This window comes from Rhinolophus ferrumequinum, chromosome 8, assembly GCF_004115265.2.
Source record: "Rhinolophus ferrumequinum isolate MPI-CBG mRhiFer1 chromosome 8, mRhiFer1_v1.p, whole genome shotgun sequence".
NCBI classification, from domain to species: domain Eukaryota; kingdom Metazoa; phylum Chordata; class Mammalia; order Chiroptera; family Rhinolophidae; genus Rhinolophus; species Rhinolophus ferrumequinum.
The window spans coordinates 47,831,265-47,846,635 of record NC_046291.1 but is presented as its reverse complement, the minus strand read 5'-3'; the positions used below and the strand labels follow the sequence as shown (position 1 = coordinate 47,846,635).

Genomic DNA, 15,371 nt, shown 5'->3' with positions numbered 1-15,371 from the left:
GCGGAGGGGGTGATGGAAAATGGGCTGAGTTAAAAGATATTTAGGAGGCAGAATCAACAGGACTTGCTGATTAGTTTCATGAAAGTTTTTTAAAGTTCGAGAAGTAAGACATGACTCCATATATCTGGTGCGGGTACCTGGATGAGTGGTGGAGTGATCTCTTATTGAGGAACACGAAGAGAGACAGATTCTGACTGGGGAATATAAGTTCCGTGTGGATAGTTTGAGGTTCAGCTGAGTGTGGGCCAAACACATGGTGGTACTGCCCCCAAAGTAGTTTGAGATACATAAAGATACATTATATATATATGTATATATATATATATATACACACACACACACACACACACACACATATATACACATTATATATGATAATAATAATTATAGATAGATAGATAGATAGATAGATAGATAGATAGATAGATAGATAGATGATAGATAGATGATAGGTATAGATGATTTCAGGAGACTAACTTGAAATGGCCAGTAGAGAAGGTTTAGTAAGGATGAGGGATTCTACTCAGTAACTTTCAACCTGAGGTCTTCAGGAGTTTACCACACTCACCAGCAATGCTTCACAGAAGGCCAAGTAAGGAGAAAACAGGACCAACAAGAAGGTAGAAACACTGAGCCCATTTATTGCTGAAAACGGAAACTTGAATAGGAAACTGTTAATAAATGCTTCTAGGTTTGTAATGAAATAGCACATGAAGAATGGTGTCCAATTTTTATTCATCTCCCCTAAGACAAAAGAACAAGAAATGATCTATAACAGGAGAGATTTCTAATAAATTAAAGTAAGGGTTTCTTTAATAAGGTTGTTAAAATCTGCAATGAGTTTCTTATGATTGTGGTAGACTCCTCTTGCTTCGAGCGTTTTTACGTCATAATATTTTCCTATCTCAGATATTTTAAGTATAAGTGCTCTTGAGAAGTACAGGGATCTTCTCAGTACCTTTTGTGCAAATCTATATTTTGGATGAGTGTGGGGACAGAGCCCCAAAAAGCAGTTTCCAGGCTCTCAGCCTCACATAGAAAGGTGCGGGCTCAGGTAGTAAATGGCCATCGAATGTGATCAAATGGCCAGCAGCTGTGGCTAGTTGGCCGTCAGCTGTAACCAGTGAGCCATTAGCCATGAATATAACTGCCGTGGCTAGGCTAGCAAAAAAAAGGGGGAGCTAGCAAGAAGATGGTGGCTGAGTCTGCAAGCGGCACAGTGAGGGTTGAGAATTGTGTGGCTCCTGGTTCCTGTTTCTCCAACCCAGCCGCCAGCGAGAGTATAGTGGTGTGACTCCCCTACCTATGGCTCCGTGGGTGTTCCTTTTTGGCCTCACCATGTCCTGCGTTCTTATGTGGGGAGTGGGACCAGAGACCCCGCCAGATCCCCCCCACGACACTTGGCGTAGTCGGCAGGGTCCGCCGCATGACACCCCACAGGACGCCCCGGATGACACCCCACCTGCCACCCTGCATGACACATGGCGAAGTCGGCAGAATCCCCTGCACGACAAATGGCATAGGGAGCAGGGTATGGTGTCGGCCAAAGCTCCCCGAAGGGCAGTGGAGCAGTTTGTGTGTATGAACACTCAGTCTCAGAAAGACCAGGAGGAGCAGCTGCCGGAGAGCTGGAGCTCCGTGGAGGGGTGGGAAGACGTGGACGGTTCCCCAACCAGCAGAGGCCGGAGAAAGCGAAGGTGGTTGCGGCCCCGTGGGCTGGGAAGTGCTTGCTGAGGCAGCCCGGATGCAGGACTTGTAGTCCCGGGAGGAATGGCTTGCTGAGTCCTCCGTGGGAGCTGAGGGTGAGGTCAAGGTCATCCCTCACCCCCAGGACAGCCCTGGCGAATGACTATGGACTATGGGGAATTGCCTTCCATCCCTGATTTAATGGACAGCTTGACTGTTTGTTTGGGAACATACCACTATGTAGTGGAACTGGTGGATGTTTGCTTTTGTGTCTTGACCGGCCGCCATCGAGAATATGTAAGCACCTTGACTGTGAGTCCAGCATGGTACCCTGAGAGCCCAGAGAGAGTGGCAGTGCCCTGAGAACCCTGGCTGTGTCCAGAGAGAGTGGCAGTGCCCTGAGAGCCCTGGCTGTGTCCAGGAAGTCTGGCTGTGTCCAGAGAGAGTGGCAGTGCCCTGAGAGCCCTGGCTGTGTCCAGGAAGTCTGGCTGTGTCCAGAGAGAGTGGCAGTGCCCTGAGAGCCCTGGCTGTGTCCAGGAAGTCTGGCTGTGTCCAGAGAGAGTGGCAGTGCCCTGAGAGGCCCTCGTGTGCCCGGGTAGACTAGTGGTACCCTAAGAAGTCCAGGAAGTCTGGCTGTGCCCAGAAGTACTGGTGGTGCCCTGAGAAACCCTGGCTGTGCCCGGGGAGACTAGTGGTACCCTAAGAAGTCCAGGAAGTCTGGCTGTGCCCAGAAGTACTGGTGGTGCCCTGAGAAACCCTGGCTGTGACCAGAGAGCTTGGCTGTGTCCAGGAAATAGCATTCACCTCCAGGCTCCTCGCACAGGGCCCCTCGCGGAAGACGCTTGTCGCGTAGATTGTGAGGCGAGACCCTGTAGGGGTGGAGTGTGGGGACAGAGCCCCAAAAAGCAGTTTCCAGGCTCTCAGCCTCACATAGAAAGGTGCGGGCTCAGGTAGTAAATGGCCATCGACTGTGATCAAATGGCCAGCAGCTGTGGCTAGTTGGCCGTCAGCTGTAACCAGTGAGCCATTAGCCATGAATATAACTGCCGTGGCTACGCTAGTAGCAAAAAAAAAGAAAAAAGGGGAGCTAGCAAGAAGATGGTGGCTGAGTCTGCAAGCGGCACAGTGAGGGTTGAGAATTGTGTTGCTCCTGGTTCCTGTTTCTCCAACCCAGCCGCCAGCGAGAGTATAGAGATATGACTCCCCTACTTATGGCTCCGTGGGTGTTCCTTTTTGGCCTAGCCATATCCTGCGTTCTTGTGTGGGGAGCGGGACCAGAGACCCCGCCGGATCCCCCCCACGAGAATGAGACACTAGCTATGATGTTTAATATTTAAAAAGACAAAGTCATAAGACCTAGAGCAATTTTCACTTTTTAGCAATGGAACTGTGCCTGCTGCATAGAGAACAGTAATTGCATACATTTCTGACCCAGGATCTTGCACTTCTAGCCTCTTCTGCAAGTTCCTGAGTTGAATGTGATGCCACCAGAGCACACCCATAAAATTGGTGCCACCCACAAGGTTCATTAAGTTTGTAGAAAGAATCAATTTCTGCAGTCTGAACTTTCAGGTCCTCAAGAAAAGGGCTATGTTTACTGCACTCAATCCCAGCCAACCCCAAAGGGACATATTTTAGAGGCACATAAGAAGCCTCAAAGCAAAAGGGAATCTATCCTTTCTTCTTTTTCACTTTCTCAGAGAAGCCACTCAAGGCTCCCCAAGGCAGGAGCCAGAGCCACAGGTCTTATCCAGGACTCAGATTCATAGCAAGGATGGATTACATCAATTCTCTTTTATCCGCTATGTATTTTCTTTTTTTATAAATATGGAACGCTTCATGAATGTGTGTGTCATCCTTGCGCCGGGGCCATGCTAATCTCTGAATTGTTCCAATTTCAGTATATATACTGCTGAAGCTAGCAGTCTCTTTTCTTCATTTAAGGTTCCTCTTCCCAACATTTTATGGTAAAATTTTCCAGTACTCATGAATTAAGCCAAGAATTAGTCTTGAGCACCATTTAAACTATAAGAGTGATTGTTTTAACCACAATCTCAACTCTATCTTGGGTCCTACACAGCTGAGATGATTAAACTCTTCAAGTCTGACCACATGATAGTAATTACGTTTTTAGACCATACAGATGTGGAAACATGCAAATGCAAAAGGCCCCTAGTAATTCCATGAAACGTTTAATGAATTTTTGTCTGAGCTATTGTGTCCTTAAGTTATAGAGGAAAGGTGATACAAGATATGTGTACATATATGGTACTTATTTCATCGGCAGTCACTGTTAGGTACTCATAGGTATAGGACAGTGGTTGGCAACCATTGCTAACCCTGGAATCACCTGTGGAGCTTTAGGTAACTGATGCCCTAGCCAATTAAATCATAGTTGGCAGAAGGAGGGGCTATGTAGGAGATCTGACTTCTGGCTGTTAGTCTGAGTTAAGAAACACTGAATCAGAGAACAATTAATAAATCCAAAGCCCCTAGGGAAACAGATTGTAAACCACTGCTTTAGAGCTTTAATGACAAGTTTGTTTGTTAGCTTTGGTTTTGTTTTGTTTTCCATCCACTTTTGCTGAACACTTAAAGTACTGGGCCTGCATACCTTCCCCGGCACCCTACTAGCCACCCCCCATTGCCACCCCCCACCCTGCAAAGGAAGGTTTGGAGACCAAATTCAGTCCCACATTTCATCTACATCCTCTTTCAAATACCTTATGGAGTTGCAATGTTCAGAAGCTAATGGAAATATAAAATATAAAATGAATAAACCCCTGAAACTTGAACCAAGAGATTGCCAAACTGTCTGAAGCTTAAAAGAAAATTGCTTTTATTGGTACATCAATTAGTAACACCTATTTAGTTCCAATTCATAAAAGCATCTCCTTACATTTATGATTTATCATAAACATCACTTATCTTCCAGAAAATGCTTGGAAGGCTAAGCTCTTATAAAATTTTGATTAGTCTTTAATGATTTGAAATGTACCATTCTGCTTTTCTCTATACAAAGGAGGACAACTAACTGTTCAGAATTGATGGAAGGCTTGAGATTACTTTGCATAAACACAAAGACATGGCATATGGTAAATAGATAGCTAATGCTTTGGGCCTCTTAATTTAATACTTGCTGAGGAAAAGTGCACAATTATTATTGTTGTTCTTAATACGTATTCACAGAATGTCATTACTCTACATTAACCCAAAATCTTGTCTCTCTGAAATCTTTCAGAAAATACTTGTAGAGTTTTGAATAGTGCAGAATATTGCAAAAAAATATATGTTTTTGAAACTTCACTCTTTTATGGAAGTACGGTAGGCAGTGGAGCAGTTTGTTAATACGTACAGGTCAGCTCTATTTGGCAAATGCTTAATGGGCACACATTCATTTAAGTCTTCCAAACTGAATTAGTGGTTAACAGACACCATAAAAAAATTTAATATGAGATTTCAAAACAGCTGTTGTTATTAACAAGTTGCTTGGGTGATTATTCATCCTTTAGTTGTGTTGCTAAAATAAACTTGGTTGGCTGAACTTACTTGTTTGCTCTTCCTTTCTTGGTTGACACTTTTTTTTTGGCCCTGTCTTATTGTTGGCATCATTACTATTATTATTTATCCTTTTTATGATAAATACAAATACATCTCAAGGCAAAAGACACAGGAAAATGGAAGAACTACAGCACAGTTGAAACCAAAGTTGCAGGTCAGGTGGTACAAAAGAAAATGATGAATTCTTAAACTTCTTTAATAGATAACACAGATATCTATTACAGATATACCGGGGACACCAAAAAAATGCACACAAGTGGACACTTTGGTCAACGTTGCTCAAGCAGTAGTTCGCCATAATCAGAAGTGTCTGGACGCTGATGGTAACCACTTTGAGCACTTCTTGTAATTGCAGAAGTCAAACGTGACTTCTATTCATCTTTTGTTATCAGTGTATATTGAGTATTACAATTTTAATAGTCTTTTTCCCTTTCTTAAAATGTGTATACATTTTTTTGGCATCCTTTGTATAGTTGAGTGCAGATATATTGTAAGTAGTTAAAATGCAACTTCATGTTCTAAAAGCTTTACTGTATGAAGTTAAAATGTCTGAGAAAAGACCAGTACATGAAGAGAGAGCTGTGGGAAGAATCAGCGAGCCAGAGGTATCTTTCTTCTGTCACAGTGGGGCCATCTAAGAGCTGCAATGAACCAGGAAGGCGAATATGGACAAGAGATGGTCAGCAGGGAGTTGTGGTTCAGATGCCAAACAGTCAGGAACCAGGGAATACAGAGAAAGCCAAGGTCACGACAGTAACGTGTAGAAATCAAGGTCTGGGTTAGGAGAATGGATGTAACAGTGACACTCTGTGACTAGAGACTCTGTCTCATCCATTTGTTAAAACCTAACAAGAACTTGCCAGAGGGGAGAGAGGTTGGGGAGCTGGGTGAAAAAGGTGAAGGGGTTAAGATATACAAATTGGTAGTTACAAAATAGTCATGGGGATGTAAAGTACAGCATAGAGAATATAGTCAATAATGTTACAATAACTATGAATAGTGCCAGGTGGGTACTAGACTAATCGGGGGATCACTGTATAAATTATATAAATGTCTAACCACTATGCTGTATACCTGAAACTAATATAAAATAATATCGTATGTTAACTGTAACCGGAAACAACAACAACAAAAAAACCTAACAAAGACCACCTCCAACAGAAAGCCTTTTATACTCTTCCCACTGTGGTCAATTATGACAATCTGAAAAGTAGCCCCAAAATGTAATTGATTCATAAGCAGCTATATCAATCAGGTCCTGACCTTTCCCACTTTATGGCAAATATCTAGAAATCATCATTTCTAGTTTCACAGTGTACATATTATATCTTAATTACATATTTTATTTAGGTTTTATTGTTATATGTGGAAGTTACTGTTTCTCTTTGACAGAAGTTTGACAAATGTTAAAAAATAATTTTAAAGTTTTGCTTAAAGACTTCTAAAAGTTCTAAAGCATGTGAAAGCACATTTTTAAATAAAATGTGTTTTTAAAAATATTTGAAATGATTTTATCTTGGGAGAACATGACAATAAAAATGCAGTGGCTATGTGATATTTAAACAGACCTCAAAACTACAATAATTAAAACAGTAAGATACTATTCTAAAAATAGAAAATTGATGAAAGAGAATAGAAAGATATATATGTATATGTATATATGTGTATGTGGATAAATATATTTAGTTAATCATAAGAATAGCATTTCAAATCAGTTGGAAATTATTAAATTAATTACATATTTGGAAAAATAAGATTTTTATCTCACATTATACATCAAAATTAATTTCAAGCAGAATAAGGAGTTAAATATACTAATCTCTTGATGAATTGCAAAAGTAGACTGGAACATTTGCTCAAACCCTGCCAAAGCACATTTGTTATTTTAACATGAAATACTAGGAGAAAAAAAAGTTTGAATATTAACTATAATAGTCAATATTATGAGAATGCATATATCCCACATATTATCAAGTGAATCCTAAATTTGCACTCAGAAAAGTCAACAGGTTTATGTTCAAAGGTTGGCTTTTTTCACTAAATTTTTAACCAAAGTAATCAATAAATGTAAGATTAATTCCATGTGTTTCATTTGTTCTATTACAGTTAAGATTCTTATCAGAAGTGCAAATGGTCGAAAGTTTTCAGTAGAAGAATGAATAATGACATTATAAACAACAAAATAAATCATTTACTTACTTGAAAATTATATTAAAATATTTTTATTATTTAAAAAGTTAAAAATCAAATATAAAATAATTAAAGAATATAAGAAATACAACTGAACATTTCTGATCTCACAAGTGGAGTCCTTCAACACATAAGACCAAAGGAAAGAAGCATAAAGGAAAAGATAGATTTGACTAATAAAAATTTTAAATTTTAATTTTAAACTCAAAATTAATACAAACAGAATTAAGAGTAAAATAAAATTAGAAACATTTTTAAATACACGTGACTATCAAAGTGTTAAATCCTTAACATACATAATTCTTACAAATCAATGAGAAAACAATGAGCAATTAATAGGAATAAGAAAAAATTATGATGGGCTATAAAATGTGGAAACTGTCAAATTAGAACAACAGATATAGTTTTTCCTATATATTTGGCAAATATTTAAGAGTTTAAGATGTCAAGATACTTAGCACTATTGAAAATTTTTGTAAAAAGTCTACTTTTATCCATTGCTGGTGAGATACAAATGAGTGTGATACATATGGAGAACAATTTGGCAATAAGTGAAAAAAACCTTTAAAACTTTCATACTCATCAATACAGTCATTTCATTTCTAGGAATTTATTATAAGGAAACATGGAAAACCAGCTAAATATTCAACAGGAAATTGATTATATTATGGTTTATCCCTACTACCACTAAAAAAGTGTTATAGATTACTATTGTCCATGGTATAAGTGATTTTGTCATCACATGATAAAATGATATGAAGAAAGAAGTTTAGAAAACATTACTAACTAGCATAGTTACCTTGAGGTGATGGCATTAGTATCCGGGACAGCACTATAGCTTCAAAAGTGTCCTCCAAAAAGACAGAAGTCGTTATACTATTGGATTGCCAATAAAATAGAGGCAAGATTTATAAAATGACAACTGTCAAGATGGAGGTGGGTCAATCTCAATAAATAATATAGATGTGTAAAAAATAGACAGCATAGCATTCCATATTTTTGACAGGACATAGCCGCAGTATAAATGGCCCTCTTATTTTTTGTAAGCATTATCATGCTGACTATAAAACTCTTTATCATAAAAATCAAGTCCAATTGAATTGTTACAGAGAATGCCAAAGAAATTTGACACGTCTTAAAATCATAGAGAACAAAAAACAAAAAGATTGCCAAGATACTACAGCTGGGCACGTTTTGGATATGTGAAATGGATGGATTATTCAACTCTCTGACTCTAACCTCCACATTTCATTGTTAAATATCGCAACATCTTAAGTGGCATAGCATATTTAATGCTGAAAAACATCCTGATTTTCCAAAAGGGTGAATACTAGAAATCAAAAACTATTATCCTGAACTGATATTGGTTCCTGAAAAAAATTCTCAACAAACTATTGAACCAGTAGATGTAAGTTTGGAAGAAAATAATAAGACCCAATCTTCCAGCCATATAAAGGTATGTTCAGCCCAGGTTATAAAAGATCAGGCATCATCCATAAGGAAGAGGACTAGGACCTTCTGGATGGATCCCTGGGGCTGGCTGGTTCCATACACATTCCCTTCCCCACCGAAAGCTATTGTGTCCCTAAAGCCTTTCTGTCCTGTCTCTAGGCGAGGCACTCCATCTCACTGGTGCTTACCCAAGCTTGACTGCAAATAAGCAGCAGTGCTGAGAGTACTTGCATTCCCTCCAGAAGTTATATGCCACATGCTCCATAAAACAAAGGAGGCATGAATCTGCAGCCCTCCAATTTGAGAAGATGAGTGATGTATCAAACTGAAGGTATAATAAACATGTGGTTAGGTCTTTCAGAGGATTATTTCCATCAGCAGAAAGTATTAGTGAATAGTCTGGATAGACACAGGAGTGGACTCAGCATCCTGGGTACCTTTTCCTGCATAAAGCACCACAATGCTTTCTACGAAATGCTTGTAAGTAGGAACCTTCTAGACAGACACACTGGAGAACTGAGTCAGCCTGAATTTTGGTAGCCTTGTCTTCTACCTTGGATAGGATTGGTTAGACCCTCCTTGAACTGATCTCTTGCCTGCTGCTTTATTCTAGATATTTCCTTGGCCAGCTGACAGAATGGTATAATGGCCTTTTTATGAAACAGATCAAGCCCTTGGCAGAGCCAGCCAGTTACACCATTCATGTTTTTAATGACTGGGTTTTGCTAGGTTAGAAAGATTGGACATATCAGCTAATACTCACTCTCAGAGAAACAACAGAGTCAAGAATCATTCTATAAATCTCAATTCACTTGATTTGATTCACTGGGCTCCAGATTCATGCCTCCTTTGTTTTATGGAGCATGTGGCATATAACTTCTGGAGGGAAAGCAAATACTCTCAGCACTGCTGCTTATTTGCAGTCAAGCTTGGGTAAGCACCAGTGAAATGGAGTGAGATGTTTCAATAAAATGAGCAATTAGTTTAACCAACTACCATTCTTCATGGTTTAGGATCTGCATATGATGGAACAACAGAAGCAGAAATCGCAACAAATCGTGGTGTCATGCAGGGTCTCTGGTCCCACTCCCCGCACAAGAACGCAGGATATGGTGAGGCCAAAAAGGAACAACAATGGAGCCACAGACAGGGGAGTCATACCGCTATATTCTCCATGGTGGCTGGTCAAGACACAAAATCAAACATCTGCCAATACCCCAACAGGGGTCTTCCTGTATCCCCACTCTCTGGCGGCCAGGCGAGACACAGGAAGTAGGATCAACATGATCTGCAATCCGCCATCTGCTTCTCTGCTAACCAGCCAACCAACCAACCAACCCCTTTGCATAGCCATGGCTGTTATATTAGTGGCTAGTGGCTAACTGGTTACAGCTGATGACCACCCAGCCACAGCGGGTGACCATCTGCTTACAGCCAATGGCCATCTAATATCCGAGCCAGCACCTTTCCACGTGAGGCTGAGAGCCTGGAAACTGCTCTCTGGGACTCTGTCTCCACACCTGGTCTGCTCAAATCTATAAGACACCCACATGCTGCTTTAGACTGAGTAATAACAGACTTCCAATATCTATGGAAACGCCAACTTAAAGCTTCATAGAGTCCCAGTCCCTCTGCCTTACTTAAAAAGAAAGATCTTATAGGCATCATTGGGTACTGTCTCTCCTCCCATAACCGAGCCATCAACATGCTCATATACAAGTACATCTGATATATCTGTCTGCACACTACACCATAATGGTCAAGTTGACATTGAACACTTATGAAAATTAACTACAAGTTAGATCATCAAGCTAGCCAATGTGAAATCACCACCAATTTCAAATCACCAATTTGAAGTCAAATACTTGCTATCATGTGAAACATTATCACTTATCCTCAATGCACTTCAGTTAGAAACAATAAAAAATATAACTAGAGAAACAAAATATTTAAAAATTTAAGATATACTTCTGGACAACCTATCAATCAAAACAACCAAAACAAGGGTGGCTGGATGGCTCAGTTGGTTAGAGCACAAGCTCTTAATAACAAAGTTGCCGGTTCGATTCCCACATGGGCCAGTGAGCTGCACCCTCCACAACTAGATTGAAAACAATGGCTTGAGCTTGGAGCTGAGCTGCCGTTGGGCAGCTGGTTGGCTCAGTGGTTGGAGTGCGGTGCTCATAACACCAAGGTCTCTGGTTCGAGCCCCACATAGGCCAGTGAGCTGTGCCCCCCACAACTAGATTAAAACGACTTGACATCCTGGAAAAACACACTGTTCCCCAATATTCCCCAATAAAAAAATAAGAAAAAGACACCCAGAAATTTGGAAAAATACCAGATTGGTTATATAAATGTTATGTATCAAAACTGCAGGACACAGTTAAAGACGTTCTTAAAGGTTCAGTTTTAAATGCTTACATTAGAAAAAAAAGAAAAATTCAACTTGATAAAGCTATCATCCAACCATAAAGAATTAGAAAAAAAAGAACAGCAAAATAAACTAAAGATGAAAGAAAATAAGAGCAGAAGTTAATAAGAAAGAAAATAAACATATAATGAAGAAAATAAAGGTCAAAAAATAATAAAATAAATAAATCTCTAGAGAGAATAATCAAAGGAGAAAAGAGAGAGACATAAATTTTTTTTAAATCAAGATAAAAAGGGGCAAAACTATAGTTACTACAGAGATAAGAAGATGTTATGAACAATTTTGTGCCTATAAATTTGTACTCTTAGATGAAATAAACAGATACAAAAACCAACATTTAAAAAAATGGAGAACATAAAAACTCCTATAAGATTCAAAGAAATTGAATCAGTACTTTAAAATAGTCCCATTAAACACACACACACACACACACACACACACACACACACACACACACACACACACATCCCAGATGGATTCTAGGAAATTCTATAAAACATTCGAGCATTGGGCAATTTTAATTTCATTTGTGATATAACTTTGCTGTCAAAACCAGACAACAGTATTACAAGAAAAAATATAGGCCAGTCTCACTTATAAATGAATATAGATGCAAAAATTCTAAGAATAAATATTTTTATAAAACAAATCAGACAATGTATATAAAGGATAATTTATTATGAACAAGTTGGTATTTCCTAGGAATTATAGTTTGTCTTGTCATGAGAAGATAAAGTAATTCACCACATTAACAGTTTAAAGTGAAAAAAATTGTATCTTAACAGAGGCAGAAAAAATTGGATAAAATTATACATCTATTTGTGATTTTAAAAATAACAGGAACAACCTCCTTAGCAAATTAGGAATAGAAGGCACTTTCTTAACCCAATAAAGGGCATTTCAAAAACACCCAGAAACCTCATATTTAACAATGAAACTTTGAAAGTATCCTTTCTAAGATCAGGTTCAAAATAAGGTAGCCTGTTTTCATCAGTCTCATTCTGTATTGTACTGGATGTCTGTCTTTGCACAGTAAAGCAAGAAAAAGAAATAAAAGGTAAAGAATTGGAAAGAAAGAAACAAAACCCTTCATTATTTGCAGACGATATGATTGCTTACACAGAAAATCTCAAAAAAGAAAAAGCTTAACACATAGGGATTATTTAATAAATGTTTATTGAGGAAAATAAGCAATAAAATAGTTATGAGGATTAAGTGAAACAATCTATGTCAACAATTTGACACATAGTAGGAACTTAGTAAATACTAATTTCCTTTCTCTTAAAATTTACTTTTAGGTATCTATGTCATGTGGGAAAAGGATTTTAAAAAGTAAATATTTAAATTAATAAGAGGGGTGTTAGATTCAAAATCAATACACAAAAGTAAATTGCATTTATAGATACCAACACAATTGGCTAAAAATAAAAAATTTTTGAAGATACAATTTAAATTAGTAATAAACAATTTTAAATACCTAGGATAAAACAATGTGTAAGCCTTCTATAGAGAAAACTAAAAAGCTTTATTGAAAGACATTAAAGAAGATTAAATAAACTGGAAGATTTATCATATTACTGGGTAGGAAGACTGAATATCATAAAGCATATCATAATTCTATCCAAATGGATCTATAATTCAGTGTAATTCCAATAGAATTCTATCAGAGTGTGTATGTGCGTGTAAAACTCACAAGCTGATTATAAAATTTACATGAAAGAATAAAGGGCCAACAAAAGCGAAGACATTCCTATAGAAGAACAAGGTGTGGGGTAGGGTTGAGATTCCCCTTTTAGATATCAAGACTTACTATAAGCTATGGAAATCAAAGCAGTGTGATATTGCTGCCGGCATAGACTAATAGACAAAGGAAGAATAGAGAGCCTAGTAAGAAAGCTGTGCTTATATGGAAAATGGATTTATGACAAAAGCAGACATTACAGGTCATGAGGGAAAGATGAACTACTCAATAAATGACACTAGATCAATTGTTTATTCAAATGGAAAAAAAACGAAGTTGTATCCTTAGCCTACACTCTTCTACAAAAACGAATTGAAATTAGATTAGATACTTGATATGAAACACCAAACTATAAAATATTATAATATATAGTTATATAGAATATTTTTCTTTATAACCTCTTTTTTATTAAACAAGCAAATAATGCAAAGTTAAATGAGAAGATCGATAAATTAAACTACTAAAATTAAGAACTTGAGCTCAGCAATAAGAATGAAAATCAAGCAACAGAGAAGATATTTGCACTATATATAACCAGTAAGGGGGTTGGTGTTCAGAAGATATATAAAGAACACTTACAAATCAACAAGAGAAGCCATGCTCAGTAGGAAAAATGGGCAATTGACATGAACAAGCATTTCATAGAAAAGGAAACACAAATAAGAGAAACGTGGAAAGATGATCCAGGGGATATTCGCAGCGCTCATCATGGAGTATGTGCATGCATGGCTTGCTGTTCACTATACCTGGCCTCTTCTTTTCCTGGCTGGGTGAGGTGGCTGTGTTGAGAGTAGGCTCAGTAGGATGTGCCAGAGTTTGTGCCCTGGTGGCTGTGGTGGTGCTGGCCTAATACATATTCTCTTAGAAGAGAAAGACACACAGAATATCAAGATCTTTGAGCTGAATCTCAGATAGCTAAGAAATGATTTATCAAGAGTCTGTTGTCTTTGTGAAAAATGATGCCAAAATTCCAGAAACATTCAGTTCGCATCAAGAACCCTACAAAGGTAGGTGAAATTATCTGTGGTCTTGTCAAAGGAGAAGCTGCCATACTTCAGATAACAGACTTTGATATGTCATTAAGTAGATACCAAGGGAAAAAGTGCCCAACATGTCATAATATCATTGAAAACTGTAAACTGGTTACAAATAAATGTCGAAAAAGATATTCAACTAGAGAAAAATGTTATGCTGTTGAAGTTGATCATGTTCCAGAGAAGAGAAGTACACTTATATAGTAGAATAGTACACTAAGTTATATAATTTGCTTTTTGCACAAGCCTTATCAAAAGCTAAATTTAAAAAATAATGGAAGAATCTGATGTCATATTCAAGGAAGGATATGAAAATATATCTAGTTTTATCATCTAAATGTCAAAGTAGTGTACAACTTCATGGATTTTGATGAAAAGGGGGCTTTCAAAGGACATAAAGAGGAATTAATACACATATTTAACAAAAATAGAATATTTCAATCTGCTAAAATACAACATAATTCTGTTGGCAGATCAAGGAGGTGATCTTGAACATATTCAGAAAATGGGGTATCTCAACGATAGAATGAGTAAAGTTTTAGAAAGTACCTGGACTCTTATGTGACTGTTTTACTACAAGTTAGTACTCATTGGAGGCAGTCAGTACGATTCTACAGAAGATTTTATAAACTAGTATTTTTCAGGAACACCTCTCTCCCATAGGAGAAACTGATACAAGAACTACTCACCTGTTCACATTGTTGAAACAGAAATAAATGTATTTATAATATATTCTTGCTCTTGAAGTTTCTCCTTTATGTTACTTCTGTATTTTCAGATATCTTGACTCCATCAACTGGAAACTCCTTTTTCTCTACCCTCCCAACATACTCTCCACCATATTTTCTAAAAAGGTTAAAAAAAAAACACTTAAAGCTGAAATTAGAAAATAATGCCCTACTTTTCCAAAGTTGATTTTGAAGTTTAGTATTATCATGCATTTTTTGAGTTTTTTTAATACTGGGGAAGTTTACATAATTTTGAAAAGAAGTTTCCTGAAGTGGTTCAATATTGTGCATGATTTTAAATGCTGTTTTAAAAATTGGGTAAATTATGCTAATTATGTCACCATCTCCTGGTGTGTGGAGTGATTAACTGACCTCTTTTATGACCAGGAAAACACAAATTAAAATGACAATGAGATACAATTTTCAACAACACACCAGACTGGCAAAAACTAAAAAGTCTGACAATATCAAATGTTAGCAGGAATGTGGAATAACAGAAACCAACACATATTGCTAGAGGGAGTGTAATTGGTGCAGCGCTTCTT

At 37.7% G+C, this 15,371-nt stretch overlaps 1 protein-coding gene, 1 non-coding gene and 1 pseudogene across 2 annotated transcripts in view; 1 reads left to right on the top strand and 2 right to left on the bottom strand.

Annotated features, from left to right (window-relative positions):
• Positions 1-15,371, bottom strand: part of PDE11A (phosphodiesterase 11A) — a 319,917-nt gene that overhangs the window by 276,237 nt on the left and 28,309 nt on the right. The window lies entirely within an intron of this gene.
• On the bottom strand, positions 3,508-3,611 carry LOC117026398 (U6 spliceosomal RNA). Its single transcript, XR_004423751.1, has one exon. It is a non-coding gene; the product is annotated as a U6 spliceosomal RNA (small nuclear RNA).
• On the top strand, positions 13,837-14,727 carry LOC117025501 (cytosolic 5'-nucleotidase 3A-like; annotated as a pseudogene).